The 15,902-nt window shown below is 45.4% G+C and overlaps 1 long non-coding RNA gene across 3 annotated transcripts in view; it reads right to left on the bottom strand.

Annotated features, from left to right (window-relative positions):
- Positions 1 to 15,902, bottom strand: part of LOC136794927 (uncharacterized) — a 76,171-nt gene that overhangs the window by 11,642 nt on the left and 48,627 nt on the right. Inside the window, exon 5 of one of the 3 annotated variants that reach the window (XR_010842394.1) lies at positions 11,279 to 12,564. The exons of the other annotated variants lie outside the window; for them this stretch is intronic. This is a non-coding gene — a long non-coding RNA (uncharacterized lncRNA). Of the gene's footprint in view, positions 1 to 11,278; positions 12,565 to 15,902 lie in introns of those variants that run through there. 3 annotated transcript variants of the gene reach the window in all.

Here is a 15,902-nt window from a genome sequence, read left to right as displayed (position 1 = left end):
TTTGTCCTTGTATTGTTTTTGTTTTATTGAGATATAATTCACATACCGTAAAATCCACCAATTTGAAGTATACAGTTAAATTTTTTTGGTATGTTTGCAAGGTTGTTACAATAGTCACGACTAATTCCAGAACATTTTCATCATCCTCAAAAGAAATCCTGGGGGCTTCCCTGGTGGCGCAGTGGTTGAGAGTCCGCCTGCCGATGCAGGGGACACGGGTTCGTGCCCCGGTCCGGGAAGATCGATCCCACATGCCGCGGAGCGGCTGGGCCCGTGAGCCATGGCCGCTGGGCCTGCGTGTCCGGAGCCTGTGCTCCGCGGCGGGAGAGGCCACAACAGTGAGAGGCCCGCATACCGCACATAAAAAAAAGAAATCCTGTACCTGTTAGGAGTTACTCCCCATTCCTTGTTCCCCCCAGCCCCTGGCAAACACAAATTATCTTTTTGTTTCTATGGATTTGTCTATCATGGTTATTTCATGGAAGTGGAAACATACAATATGTGGCTTTTGTGCCTAGCTTCTTTCATGCAGCATAATGTTTTCAAGGTTCATCCATGTTGTAGCATGCAACAGTACTTCATTCTGAAGGCCGGTGTTTCATCTTGAGAAAGGTTCCAGCACAGTCCCATCCTTGACTTACAAAAAGCTCTCTCAGACCTTTTGAATACAACTTTCAAAGTCCAGATGGGGGGACTTCCCTGGTGGCGCAGTGGTTAAGAATCCACCTGCCAGTGCAGGGGACACAGTTTCAAGCCCTGGTCCGGGAAGATCCCACATGCCGCAGAGCAACTAAGCTCGTGCGCCACAACTACTGAGCCTGTGTGCCACAACTACTGAAGCCCGCGCCTCTGGAGCCTGTGCTCTGCAACAAGAGAAGCCACCACAATGAGAAGCCCGTGCAGTGCAACAAAGAGCAGCCCCCACTTGCCACAACTAGAGAAAGCCCATGTGCAGCAACAAAGACACGATGCAGCCAAAAAAAAAAAAAAAAAAGGTCCAGATGGGGTCCCTTCATTAATCCATAGAATCTGGAAAATCTTTATGCTGAAAGGAGACATAGAAAGCATCCTCAGCCACTCCCTGACGGTGTCCCTGACTCTCTGGTCCACAGGGAGCTCTCCTCTCTGATTCCTAGGGCACTCACTGTGCGCCCTGTACAGTTAATGCCTGGTTCTGTAAATGTTCTGTGTCTAGAATAAAAGATCCTGAAGGCAGAGGGTAGGGAGTGTCCTGTGCTATATTTTTCTTTCATTGTTTGCAACACTTAGCACACCGTTGTGCTAATAGAAACCAAAATGGCACTTAAATAATCCCTCTACTTGCTAAAAAAAAAAAAAAAATTCCAGGAACACTATTGCTTTGTTTTTAACATAGGCTTGAATATTTTTTTCATAGACTCTGTACAAACCACTCTTGGATTAACAGCCCAGTTCATGATTATTTTCCATTTGCTGGGAACTTGCCCTCTTCTTTCCCCATCCCAGGCTAGACTGGTCCAGCTGCACTGATTCTTTATGGCTGGTGTCCATTCTCAATGACTGAAGCCCATCTCACACCAATTGTTAAGTATTTTCAATATTGTTCCTGTGCTATCATCCACATTGTAAGAGCAACAAGCTATTTTTTTTCCCAATATGATGAAACCATCCTGGTCATAGGTATATGGTCCAGGAAAAGGAACCTGACCCAAGCTTTGCCAGTTAGACCCCTTTCAAGAGGAATTTGGATTTGGTTCATCCCTAGTCTATGTGATATTTAGAACATATTTATTTGTTGGGTCTTCGCTGCTGCATGCGGGCTTTCTCTAGTTGCTGCAAGCGGGGGCTACTCTTCGTTGCGGTGCCCGGGCTTCTCATTGCGGTGGCTTCTCTTGTTGCAGAGCACGGGCTTTAGGCGCGCGGGCTTCAGTAGCTGTGGCTTGCGGGCTCTAGAGCGCAGGCTCAGTAGTTGTGGCGCACGGGCTTAGTTGCTCCGCGGCATGTGGGATCTTCCCGGACCAGGGCTCGAACCCATGTCCCCTGCATTGGCAGGCGGATTCTTAACCACCGCGCCACTAAGGAGGCCTCTGTACATTTCTTGAAGGCAAATACCATCAAATATATACTGTATACTATATATACTGTATATCAAATATATTTCTGTAAACTGCCAGGATAAAAGCATTTGAAAATCCATTAAAACCTTGAGTAAAACTTCTTAATGATACCTCAACTCAATTTAGCAGCAGTGTATCAACTCCCTTCTATAGTGGTGATCGGTTTCTACTTGGCATCTTTTCCTTTAGAAGCTCAACCTCCCTCGCATGGCGGTGCTGACAATCACATTCCTCCACTTTCCCTGGCCTGTGGGTCAGGAATGGATCTGGGCTGGCCAATCAGAGTTTCCTAACCCTTGGCAGCAGGGATGAATATGGAACCCAAACTGGACCATTTGGTGTTTTCTCTGGGACTAGCAGGAATCACTAGTAAAGAGACACACTTTTTCTCTGCATCATCTGCTTAGCAAGGACCATGTGAGCTCAATACTGCCTTTGGGATAATGACTGCCATACTGAGAGAATCTGTCTGAGAATGAAACCATGTACCTTGTTCTGGCCTATGCAACTTAAAGAAAATCTGCTAGACTTGGCTCTGGAAAAATTTCTGTTAGTAAACGAGATGGTCATGTTCCCTTTTAGTTTTCTCTTCTGACCTGAATGCATGTGTAATGATTGGAGCTGAAGCAGCCATCTTGAGACCATGAGGGAAAGACATAGATCATCACAATGACATCAGTCCTGACATCTTCAAGCCAACCAAACAGTAACTAGCAACTACCTTACTCTAGTCAGGGGTTGGCAAACTACAGCCCTCAGGCCAACTTTGCGTTCCTATGCCTCAGAGGTACCGTAAGCTGTGGAGACCAAACCAGGGCCTCCTCCTCTGCCCCTACTCCCCCACCTGCCCTCCTCACAGCACAGAACATCTCCAAACCCCTGTATCTACAGCGACTGCAGCTCAGAGCAGCAAAGCAATCTCATTTCTCACTCTTGTGAAGAGAGAAACTTTTTGACTACAACCAGCATTTTTAAAAAGAACGAATGTTGTAAATCAACTATATGCCAGTAAAGATTTAAAATGGAATAAAATAAAATAAAAAGAATGAATGGAACAAAAAACGATAGCGTATTACACATAGTAAGGGTATGTATTGTTCTGTAAAACTTATCTTCTAGTTATATGTGTGTGTGTACATATATATAGGGTCATAATGTAAAAAATACATATATATTACATATACACATTTTAATTATAAATTATATACATTACTTTATACATATAATATATTTTATAATATATAGTGTATAATTTTATAGTGCGTATATATTAGATATAATATATAGTTAAACATTATATGATATATAAATATATGTATATTATGTGCATTTTTAACATTTTGACTATATATATAAACACACATGTAACTAAAACAGATGATTTACAAAGCAATGTTTACCCTTACTATATATAATACACAATCTTTTCTCCTTTTTATATATTCTATATTTTATATATAATTTATAGTATTATATATTATGTTATAATTTTTCTTGTTGTGGGTAATGATAAAGTGAAGAGTTTAAGAAACTCTGTAATAGAAGGTGGTGAAAAGGTAGGCTGGGGCTAGATTGTAAGTGTGAGTCTGAGGCGTTCTGGCTTAAAGCTGCCTTCCATGAGGTGCTCTGGGGGCTTTTCAGGAAGGAGATGTTGTAACCAGATACACAGAAACAAGACAGTGAGGGGGAGAGAGACCTGCTAGTGGGCAATAAATTCCGCAAGGGTACTGCAGGTACTAGAAGCCTGAAAAGAGAGTGTAGAATTCGAGGTTCTTTCTGTGAAAGTGATAGAAATTCAACTGAGACCCAGGGAAGCAAGAGTTTATTTATTGCTGGCACAGCTGAGAAGAACATGTGGGTATTCCAGAGAATCAAATGGTATGAGCTGCAGGAAAGCAGAGCTTTGGTGACAGTATGAGGACTCCTTGCTGCTAAGTCTCTCCTTCTCTCTCTGAGTTTGGCCTTGTTCTTCCCTCATTCTCCTTTTCTCTATGAGTTTGGTACAGAAGCCCTCCGAATGTGGTGGTAAAGACTGTTTCCCCAGCTTAGCAAGCCTACAGGACTTTGTCCAGAATCGGGACGTCGATCCCAGTAAATGACTCTGAGAGGTCCTCCTTTGGTCGCATGCCCATCCCTTGTTCCGAACTTTTTACAAGGTTTCAGTTAGAGTGTTTTGGGCTGGAAGCTGTAGAACATCCATTTTAAAGTGATTTAAATATGAGGATAACAGAATTATTTTACTTACAAGAAATTCTGAGGCAGGTTACTGTTTGTTAAAATAGCGATTCTATGACGTCAGGGTCCCAGGTGGGCTGCTCTGCTGTTCTCTTGACTTTCCCTCAAGGGCAAGACAGGTTGCTGCATTTCCAAGGATCATCTCCTTGTGTAACAGGTCCAGGGCAGGAAGAAGCAAGTCCTTGACTTGCATCTATATTTAGGATGAAGAAAGGCTTCCCAGGAAGAACCCTCTTCAGTTTTGTTTGTTAGAATTGTGTCATAGACCAGTGTTCAACCCATCAATCATTGGTGAGGCAAATGAAATAAATGAGACCAGTTTAGACCAATCAACCTACATCCCATAGGGTTGGAGAGGGACCCATAAAGCACATGGGCGCTCAAAACCTAAAACACAGTTAGTGTCTGACACAAAGAACATAGGGGAAAATGGCTGATAACCAACTCACATATTTGCCATGCAACAGGGAGCGGGATACTGCATTAGTTTTCTATGGTTGCATAAAAATTTACTACCCATTTAGTGGCTTAAAACAAGACACATGTCTTATCTCGCAGTTTCTATAGGTCAAGAATTTGGGCAAAACATCACTGGGTTCTTTGCAAAGCTGCAATCAAGGGGTCAGACAGCACTAGGTTTTCATCTACAGCCTAAACTTGGGCAAGGTCTGCTTCACTCAGGTAGTTGGCAGAATTAACCATCTTGCTATCGTAGGGTTGAGGTCCCTGGTTTCTGGCTGGCTATTGGTTGGAGGCTGCCCTGAGCTCCTAGAGGCCACCCACAATTCCCTGTCACTGGGCTTCCCCAACACGGCCACTTACTCATCAAACCTGCCAGAAGAATCTCTACAGCAAGTCTTCTGGCAAGACAAGTCTTATATAACACAATGTGAACATGGGAGTGACAGCTCATAGCCTTTTGCCATAGTCTGTTGGGTAAGAGCAAGTCATAGGTTCCATCCACACTCAAAGAGAGGAGAACACCCAGGGGCATGAGCCCAAAGAAGTGGAGACCATGAGGGGTCACCCTAGCATCTGTCTGCCACAGACATCACGAGTAGCCATGCCTGGGTCATATACCTGCTCAGTTACCAGAAGAAGGGGGATGGGAAAGCTTTCTGGGAAGTAAAAAAAATATGGCTCCTTCAGTTCACACGAAAATGAATGAGATATTCTGAAAACGGAATTGCTGAGACTTGGCAACCGTTGAGTATGGCACAGTGGTGTAGGAAATGGAAGACAGAAAGGTGACTCAGGGCTTTAGAGCCCGTGACTGGAAAGAGGGCAGGGCTATGACTGAATCTGGGGATTTGAGCAGAACGAGAGAGAAGGAAGATGAAGAGATTCATCTGATGTTCCCATAGGATATCCACATGGAGTTGTGTATCTGGAGCTCAGGACAGAGGCCTGAGACTTAGATTTGGATGTCATCAACCTTGAAGAAGAAGACATGTACAGTTGTGGGAATGGATGAGACATTGGCGTACATAGCAGTGGGTGACCATGTCCACACACTCCCCTGCTAAAAGCCTTTCGTATTTCCACTCACACTCCTTAAGCTTGCAAGATCCTTCGTGGTTTTGCTCTTGCTTATCTCTCTCCACTTTTGATAGACCCTCTCCCTAGAACTCTATTGCACTCCCTACAGGTCTCCAAAATGTCCTGTGCTATTTTCTCTGAGCTTTGCTTATCATTTTCTCACTGCAGGAAATACTCTTCATCCCTCCCCCCTCTCATTGCCTGGCTATGTATCCTTTGAGTCTCCATGTAGATTATACCCCCAGAAAGCCTCCCATGATTCCCTGAGACAACTTACGTGTTCCCTCTTTGTGCTTCCATAACATGCTGTACAAACCCCTTTTGGAGTAGTAATGGCACTATCTTGTCATTATCTTTTTTTTTTTTTTTGCGGTACGCGGGGCCTCTCACTGCTGTGGCCTCTCCCGTTGTGGGGCACAGGCTCCGGACGCGCAGGCTCAGCGGCCACGGCTCACGGTCCCAGCCGCTCCGCGGCATGTGGGATCTTCCCGGACTGGGGCACGAACCCGTGTCCCCTGCATCAGCAGGCGGACTCTCAACCACTGCGCCACCAGGGAAGCCCCTGTCATTATCTATTAACTTGTCTCTTACTAGCTTACAGGCTTCTTGAAAGCAGAGATAGGGTGTAGCTTACAATGGTCTCCAGGTCCTAGCTCAGTCCTTAGCACAAAGAAGATACTTGATGAGTATTTGTGTTTGACCGGGAAGTGAACGTTAATGTACCTTTCTCTCAGTTAAAATTCATTTGCTTATATGTATCAGAAAACTCAATCCAAAAGGGGATTAATGCTTAAGCAGAAAGGGGACTTAATGGTTCATGGAAGCAAGGAAGTCCAACAGTTATGTTGCTTTCAGGTGTGAGTTGATACAGAGGCCCAAATAATGCCACCAGGACCCAGATTTTCTTTCACTATATTTTGGCTCTGCTTTCTCTGGTTATAGATCCATTCATTGGCTAGGTCTCCCTCTTGGGAACAGGATGGCTGCATTTGTATCTGGTCTTAAATCTTCAGGCTTTCAAGCCCACTGGGAAAAAAGGGCCTCACTCCCAGAAGCCTCAGTAGATGTGTCAAGGACCGCAATGATGCTGTGGAGTCTCCAGGCCATTCCTGAACCAAACACTATTTGTCCAGGAAGCTGTAAGACTCTGACTTGCCATGCCCAGATCTGCTCCATCAAAACCACTCGCAAAAGGGTGGGGGATAGGAGGAGGTCAGGGAGGGGGGAGGCTGAGAAGGGAGAGACTCTCCAGGCAGAAATCTTGGACTTGCCCTCGATATTTGGTGAGGGGACCCCCCCCAAAAGCTAATTTCCACTAAGCAATGCCTGCAATTCAGGGGGATTGGGAGGATAAAAATCCTGCAAAGAAATTCTAAGTAAGAGAGATTAAAAAAAAAAAAAACTAAAAAGACTGTAGTGTCATCAAAAGAAAAGATACTAATATTTGTTTAGCATCTACCATGTGACAGGAACTTTTCACACAATATCTCATTTAATCCTCACAATAACCCTGATGCATAGAATTTTCAAATTCCCAGTCAACAGAGTCTCAGGGTAAACATCCCACAAGAGGGCTGGGACAAGTGAGCACAAAGGTGAGGACTGGACATTTGGAAATAGGAAGTCCCAGCTGATGTTCCTGATGGTTATTTCTGAAGAGGTAGGAGGGCCACAGGGAATGAGTAATGAACAGGTGGTTATTCTTCCAGGGAGTTTGACAATGAAAAGAAGGACAAAGGTGGCACCAAAATACACCTGTTTAAATGTGCTTCCTTGGGGCTTCCCTGGTGGTGCAGTGGTTAGGAATCTGCCTGCCATTCCAGGGGACACGGGTTCAAGCCCTGGCCCGGGAAGATCCCATTTGCCGTGGGGCAACTAAGCCCGTGCACCACAACTACTGAGCCTGCGCTCTAGAGCCCTTGAGCCACAACTGCTGAGCCCACGTGCCACAACTACTGAAGCCCACGCACTTAGAGCCCATGCTCTGCAACAAGAGAAGCCACTGCAATGAAGAGTAGCCCCCGCTGGCCACCACTAGAGAAAGCCCGTGTGCAGCAATGAAGACCCAATGCAGACAAAAATAAGTTTAAATAAATAAATAAATGTGTCTCCTCGACCACAAAGTGGGCTTCTTAAAAGTCAAGGACCTTATCTGTTCCTATGTCTCCAGCCTAGGAGAGGGCCTTGCCCACAGTGTCCATCACTATGTATTTGTTAAATTAATGAGTAAATGAGTGAATGAATGGAAGAAGAAAAACAGTATCCCAAGAGGAAAGGATGAAAGAGAAAGAAATGTAGAGATAGCTTAGATTTAAACATGTTTCTAGAGCAAGTGCAAAGAGGTTGACAATGAAAGAGAAAGTGGATGAATGAAGCAAAATTCCCTACGAGGTTCAAATCCCACAGAGGAATAAGTCTCAGATAAAGATTTCCATTTTCTTCCCCCAAGGCAAGAGGGAGGGCTATGATCTTCAGAAAGTCTAGGGTGGAGGGGACGAAAACCAAATGCACTTGTGTCTACTGCCCTCAGTCTCCACTGTGAAATAGTAAAGGTGCTTATTTCTCTAACTCTGTTGAAGGTACTTTCAAGGCAGCCCTAATATTTTAATTCATGTCTCACTCCCACGGTGCCGGGCATAGAATAGATGTTAAAATAAATGTATCAACTCAGTGAGTTGAGTTGAATAAAATTAAATTATCTTTTATAAAAGTTTGAACAGAGCCTGCAGAAAGGACAGCCACAGTATAATCCTGATTTGGTGGCTTGTAGGGACTTTGTAGATGTGGTAAGAGGGAGGCAGGCAGTGCAATGTGTACATGTGATCTGCTCTCCAGAATGTCTTTTTTTTTTTTTTTTTTTTTTTTTTTTGTGGTACGCGGGCCTCTCACTGTTGTGGCCTCTCCCATTTTGGAGCACAGGCTCTGGACGCGCAGGCTCAGCGGCCATGGCTCATGGGCCCAGCCACTCCGCGGCATGTGGGATCTTCCCGGACCGGGGCACGAACCCGTGTCCCCTGCATCAGCAGGCGGACTCTCAACCACTGCGCCACCAGGGAAGCCCCTCCAGAATGTCTTTGATGGGCAAATTGCTCCTTATCGTTGTGTTTTTTGTTTTTTTGGTTTTTTTTAGTACAAGCTTACACCCCATTTCTTCAGAACATTGGGGCTTTTGGCTGTGATTATGAGGTTGAGCATTGGTACTCCCAGGTCTGTCTTGGGAAACTATAGGATGTGAGGTCTCAGAGGTTAGCAATCAGGAGGGATTTACTAAGCCTCTTCTGGGACAATGCCAGGGCCATCCCTCTTAGCAGACTGACTCAGCCATCATTGCCACCTATTCAGCAGGTGGCAGAGTTGATCGCACCGCCTCTGCTCACATGCCCACTCTGACCAGCCCCTCAGGGTCTCCGACACCAGCCAAGTGAGTAAAGCCTAGGGCTGCAGGGTACCTCCGGCTGCAGGGGGCAGCTTCACCTTGAACTCTAACACGGCTTTAAATGTTTCACCCCATAGAATGAGGTGACCGGGAACATGGATGATTGCTGATTAGAACAACAGTGAATTGAAAAAATAAAATAATCCACAGTGAAAAACTCACTGTCCCGGCTGTATTTAGGTTCTAACAGGTACAAGGATAAAGTAAATGGATGGAGTGGGGGTGGGATACGAGGTGGGGTGGTGACATCAGGAGGCCCCCTTTGGCGTGGGCGCCTTTATGGATGTGTTCCTGGGAGGAGGAACAAGGAAAGGAGGCTGCAGAGAGTGGAGTTTAAGCCCACTCCTTTGCGGTCGTGGATGGTCAAGAGCAGGGGCTTCCCTCGTGGCGCAGTGGTTGCGAGTCCGCCTGCCGATGCAGGGGATGAGGGTTCGGGCCCCGGTCCGGGAAGATCCGACATGCCGCGGAGCGGCTGGGCCTATGAGCCACGGCCGCTGAGCCTGCGCGTCCGGAGCCTGTGCTCCTCAACGGGAGAGGCCACAGCAGTGAGAGGCCCGCGTACGGCAAAAAAGAAAAAAAAGAGCAGGCTGGGCAGGGAAGCAGGAAGTCTCTTGCCCACCTCCAAGGATTTCTGCTCTTCTTCTCTGTACAAGCAGGTGGTTTATTTCCATGTAAGCTATTTCGAATTTTTACTCTGTACAGAGTCGGTGTGTCTTTTCTGCAGAGGCCCAGAAAGAGGCAGAGAGGGGAGGGAAGTCTGGCATTGAACCCAACCAGAATGAGGTTCTTGATGTATGACTCTTTCACCTAATTTCAAGTAAATATATCTGCTCCCTTTGCCGTTGCACTTACCCAGTTCTACCAGGCAGGGTTCCCATCTGTACCAACAGGTCTACGTTCATCAGCTGCCCGTTTATGGGGGAGAGTCTATTATCAAAACAGGGGCCAGTCCTCGGAAAAACTGTACAATGATTGAAATCCATCTCAGTTTCTCCCTCTCCTGGCCTCGCCCTCCCCACCGACCCCCTAGCACAATCTAGTTGTCAAGGAACTCAGTCAATTTCTGGTTGGAGAGGTGACCTTTCTCGTTGTCTATACTCATTCTAATAATAGACCTTATACTTTGCTTTCCTGTACATTATCTCATTTGGCAGCAACCCTGTGAGGAAGGCAGTCATGGTCATTATTTCCCAAAAGGTATTTCTGACCACTTATGAAATGAACTGTCATTTACTCTGTACTTTTTGCTCACCAGACCCTGTGCCAAACGCCTTACATACCTCGATTAATCATCATAACCACTCTCGGAGGTTGACAATATTATCCCTATTTTACAGAGGAGAAAGCTAAGTATAAGCAACTTGCCAAAGGCCATGAAGCCAACTAGTGGCAAAACCAGGATTAAGGCCTGAGTCTGGCCAAGTCCGAATCCTGTGCTTTTATCTCCTATGCCATTCTGCCTGTGCAGGAGGCAGGCTAGATATTAGTACATCCCTTTTTAAGGGATCTTTTTCTCTTTTAAAAATGCAAGTTCAGAGAATTGTTTTATAGAACCTGGTAGAGCTGGGGCTAGAGCCCCCTCAAATAAATGATACCAGAAGACAAATTACTCCATCTAGAGGGATTGGACTGCCGTGTTGGATTTCACAGTAATAAGCAAGGAATAGGGACTTCCCTGGTAGTGCAGTGGTTAAGAATCCACCTGCCAACACAGGTGACACGGGTTTGAGCCCTAGTCCGGAGAGATCCCACATACCACGGAGCTAAGCCCATGCACCACAACTACTAAGCCCGTGCTCTAGAGTCGCGAGTCACAACTACTGAGCCCGTGTGCCGCAACTACTGAAGCCCTCGCACTTAGAGACCGTGCTCTGCAACAAGAGAAGCCTCCGCAGTGAGAAGCCCATGCACCGCAAGCCACAACTAGAGAAAGCTTGCACGCAGCAATGAAGACCCAACACAGCCAAAAATAAGAAATAAATAAATTTATATGAAAAAAATAAGCAAGGAATAATCTTCCTTGTACCTCTCAAATCATACAGTAATACCTGAATATAATAATACCTTCCTCTTGCTTCATAAGTTGAGTTCAAATAAAATAGAAGAATTTCCTAAACCTCCTGCAACTAGCTTCCTTTCCTACTATGTTCCACTGAAATTGCTCCTGTCAGGATCACCTGTGACCATCTGGCTGTGTTATTCTACCTTACATGTCTATCTCTCTTGGCCTCTCTGCAGCATCTAATTGCTGACCACTTATTGAAATTCTCCCCTCCCTTGATTTGGGGGCAGCAGTCTGTTCTGGTTTTAGTGCTATTTCTCTGGCCTTTCCTTCTCAGCCTCTTTCAAAGGCTAAGGTTTCTGTGACCATACCCGTGATGGTTTAGGTGCAAAGGGTAGAACCCACCCTGGCTAGTTTAAGAGGAAAGGTATCATTACAAGGTATTCATTGGCTTATAGAATCCATGGGCGAGCTGAAGATCCTAAGCTGAGTTACCAGGAACAAAGATAATGTTAGGACCGAGTTGCCAAGGGAATTGCAGCTCCTGCCACAACTGGGAAGTGCCTGCTGAACCAGGAGACTGCTGGGATGGCCTCCCACCTGAGAACTAGGGCCGTGCCCTCAGCACCAGCAAAAGGGGTGCCTCTGCCCTGCCTGGCCCCACTCAGTCCACTTGGCAGTTGGAGTCTTACATGAGGGCGTCTAATTGGCAGAACCTAAACCACATCCTTGGAAACCCTAGCTGCCAGGAGTCTGGGAAATGACGTTTTAAGCTTTCCAACTTTGCTGTACAGGAAGGCACGCTAAAAGGAGATCCAAATAGGCATTGAGTCACATAGTCCCTTATATTTTGGAATTCTTCAGACTTCTGTTCTTGTCCTTTTCTTTTCTGGTGCTGAGACTTGTCAATTCATGGCGTCAACCACCATCTGGGTTATCTCTAACCCTGGGCTCCAGATCTGAATGTGTAGCTGGCTACCAGATAGCTCCTCTTCCTCTGAAGTCAGTGTTTTCCATCCCAACAAGTGGTACCACCATCTATCCAGTAATCCAAGCCAGAAACTGGGGACTTTGCTCTGTCTCTCATCTGCCTTGTGAAAAAAGTTTTTGGGGTATGCAGTTGGTCTGTGTTTTCCAGTCTTCCTGCAGTTAGGTAGAGCCATGTGTCTGCGTCCTGGCCAATGTAGTCCAAACATAGGTAGTGTGAGGAAAGTCCAGGTGAAACCCATGGAAACCTTTCACGCAGTATCTGCCAACTGAACGGAGAGATCTTTAGAAACCTGGAGGAGGGCAGAGACATACATATAAGGAGCCTGGGTCCCTGAATGACTTGATGGAAATCTGCAACTCCCAGAACTGATCCGCATGAGACCAATGATGAGGTGGGTGTGGGGTCATGAAAGCATGCTGTTCAGATCTCCTGCTTGGGGGGACAAGATGTACTATGGCTTCAGCTCTGCCCCACTGGATCTATCACTGTGTTTGTGCCAAGCCTATACTTTCTGTGGGCTGGTCTCTGCCAATGACAGCCAGGTGGGAGTACAAATTTGGACCCGTTCCTGCAAGACCTGGGATTCCTCCAGCAGGTGACTTTGACTATGGATTCTCCATCAGCCTGGTTGAGTCTTTCTTGGGCCTACACTGAAGTCCAGAATGCTTCCTACCCATCCTCCTTCCTTGGCTTTTCCTTTGCAGGTGTCAGAGCTTCACTGTGGTCTGAAAGCTCTCCTTGCCTCCCCTGGCATCCTCCTATTTATCCTTCACAGGCATTTCCCCCAGTAAATCTCTTGCATATCTAATCTCATCCTGGCATCTGCTCTCAGAAGATCCGAACTAACACAGAGTGAGAAATAAAAACTTTATTATAGTATACGATAGAGATTTGGGGGTTGACAATAGTTAGGTTACCCTAATGTAATCATCAAGTTTTGAATATTTCTAAAAGGTATTCTCTTTCCTCTTTGCAACTGCCTCCTAAGCTAACTGCTTCTATTATTAGTAAGTCTTCTGTATCTAATCACCCCTTTTTTGTTTGCTTATTTGTTTTCTCTTTTTTGTTGTTTGAAAATTATTTATTTATTATTTATTATTAATTTTTACTTATTTCTTTTTAGTTTTTTGTTTGTGTGTTTGTTTGTTTAACCGCTACTTTTGAAACACCTATACAAGGCTCTGAATACATGTTCTTTCACTTACCTCAACAATCTTGCAAGGAAATTATTATTAGCTCCATTTTACATAAAGGGCACAAAGATTTAGAGAGGTTAAGTATCTTGCCCGACGTTATGTCTCTGGTAACTAACAGAATTGGTTCTTGAACCCAAATCTGTCTGTTGCCAAAATTTGTCTTTTTCTTACTACCCCATCAGTGCTTGGATTTAAATGTTTTTTCCCGTTGCAATATACCACAACAAATGACATTTGCAGGCATTATCTACTCCTTTGAGTTAACCTAAATTCTGATGCAAATTTAGCTGGAAAGTAAAGCAAATAGACCACAGGCTAATCAGGGAAGGGGCATTATATTCATAAAAGCATATTATAAATATGTGAGTAAATAAAGTATCCATTTAAGGATATTGATGCTCTAGGTGGGTTTTCTTCATTAAAGTTTTCTCTCCGCTTTTTTTTTTTTTTTTTTTTTTGTGCAGTACGTGGGCCTCTCACTGCTGTTGCCTCTCCCGCTGCGGAGCACAGGCTCCGGACGCGCAGGCCCAGAGGCCATGGGTCACGGGGCCCAGCTGCTCCGCGGCATGTGGGATCCTCCCGGACCGGGCACGAATCCGTGTCCCCTGCATCGGCAGGCGGACTCTCAACCACTGCGCCACCAGGGAAGCCCCTTTCTCTCCGTTTTAAACTAAAAATATAATCAATAAAAAAACTAAAAAGAAAGTGGGAAAAAATGTAAAATGATAAACAATCTCAATATTTGAATCTCCACTGGTATTAGAGGTTACATTAGGTGCCAACTTGAAACATAGATAAGCTGGATGTGAGGTATGCATGCTACACCCAGGGCCCTGGAGTTCTTTTGAACTCCATTCAAAAGAACATTTAAAAGCAAGCAGTTCAGAGTGCTGTTATGTAAAGGTACAACCAAGTACCTATTTTAATGCATTAAAAGCAAGTCATTTATCATTTCCATTCATTATTATTGTTTTCAGGGTTTAAAAGCATCTGATAGAGAAGCAATCTCCACGCATAGGCTTGAATAGCACAACACTCTGCCAAGCCACATGCGAATTCGATGACATCAGGCCCTGATCAAGAGCTTTCAGAGGCTCCGCATCCCACTGAGCTTAAGGAGTAAACGCCTGAGACCAGCACTGCAGGCCCTCTGTGAACTGACCCTTACTTCACCTCTCGCGACAGTCTCCATGGCCACGCTCCACTCCAGCCCAAACACAGCAGTGACAAGCTCTGCCGCGCCTCCTCCTGCCGCTGGGTCTTTGAGAATGCTATCCCCTCTGGAGGGAACATCTTTCTCCCACTCTTGTCATCTGAAAACTCCAGCAATTCCCCAAGATACAGTTCATGTGCCTCCTTGTCCAAAAAGCTCTCCCTGAAACCACTCTCAGCCATATCCAACTCCCAGGCTGAATTTGGTGCCCTCCCCAGCGACACCTCCCTTCACCCCTTTCTTTCCTGCTCCTCCAGGAACCTTGTCACAGCACACAATTGTAATTGTCTATTTAAACATCAGTCCTGGGCTTCCCTGATGGCGCAGTGGTTGAGAGTCCGCCTGCTGATGCAGGGGACGCGGGTTCGTGCCCCGGTCCGGGAGGGTCCCACGTGCCGCGGAGCGGCTGTGCCCGTGAGCCATGGCCGCTGAGCCTGCGCGTCTGGAGCCTGTGCTCCGCGACGGGAGAGGCCACAACAGTGAGAGGCCCGCATACCACAAAAAAAAACAAAACAAAACAAAACAAAAAACACCTTATTTAAACATCAGTCCTACTCGTTAACTGCTTTGAATCTTGAAGTTGGAGATTGATTTTACATAAAGGCGTTACTCCAAAATAGTAGGTGCTTAGCAAGCAAATGTTTGTGAAATGAATGAGTGACTAACAGAGGAAGGAAGGGATATAAATGTTGGTTTCTTTGGTACACAATTCATATGCTTTATGCAATTTATAAGGGCAACTCACTTGCCAATATCCAAAAAGAATGGATCTCGTATCTTGCCGTGGGCATCCAACTGTATTTTCGTTTGGCTAAAATTTGGGGGTCAGAATTTTAGGAACTGAGAATTCGGCAAACAAAGTAGTTAAGTGGGTATTAACAGGGATTTATTCAGGGGTCCTGAACTCACTGAAGTTACATGAAAAATTGTGTTTGTGTGTATATGCATGATGGAATAAAAATTCATATCTTAAGAGAAGACAATTTTGTTTGTTTATTTATTTATTTATTTATTTATTCTGGCTGCGCTGGGTCTTAGCTGCCCTACGCGGGATCTTCGTTGCAGCATGCGGATCTTTTAGTTGCGGCATGTGAACTCTTAGTTGCGGCATGCATGTGGGATCTAGTTCCCCGACCAGGGATTGAACCTGGGCCGCCTGCACTGAGAGCATGGAGTCTTACCCACTAGACTACC

The sequence above is a fragment of the Kogia breviceps genome, chromosome 10, assembly GCF_026419965.1.
Source record: "Kogia breviceps isolate mKogBre1 chromosome 10, mKogBre1 haplotype 1, whole genome shotgun sequence".
NCBI classification, from domain to species: domain Eukaryota; kingdom Metazoa; phylum Chordata; class Mammalia; order Artiodactyla; family Physeteridae; genus Kogia; species Kogia breviceps.
The sequence above is the reverse complement of the archived record's forward strand: the minus strand, read 5'-3'. Positions and strand labels throughout refer to the sequence as shown.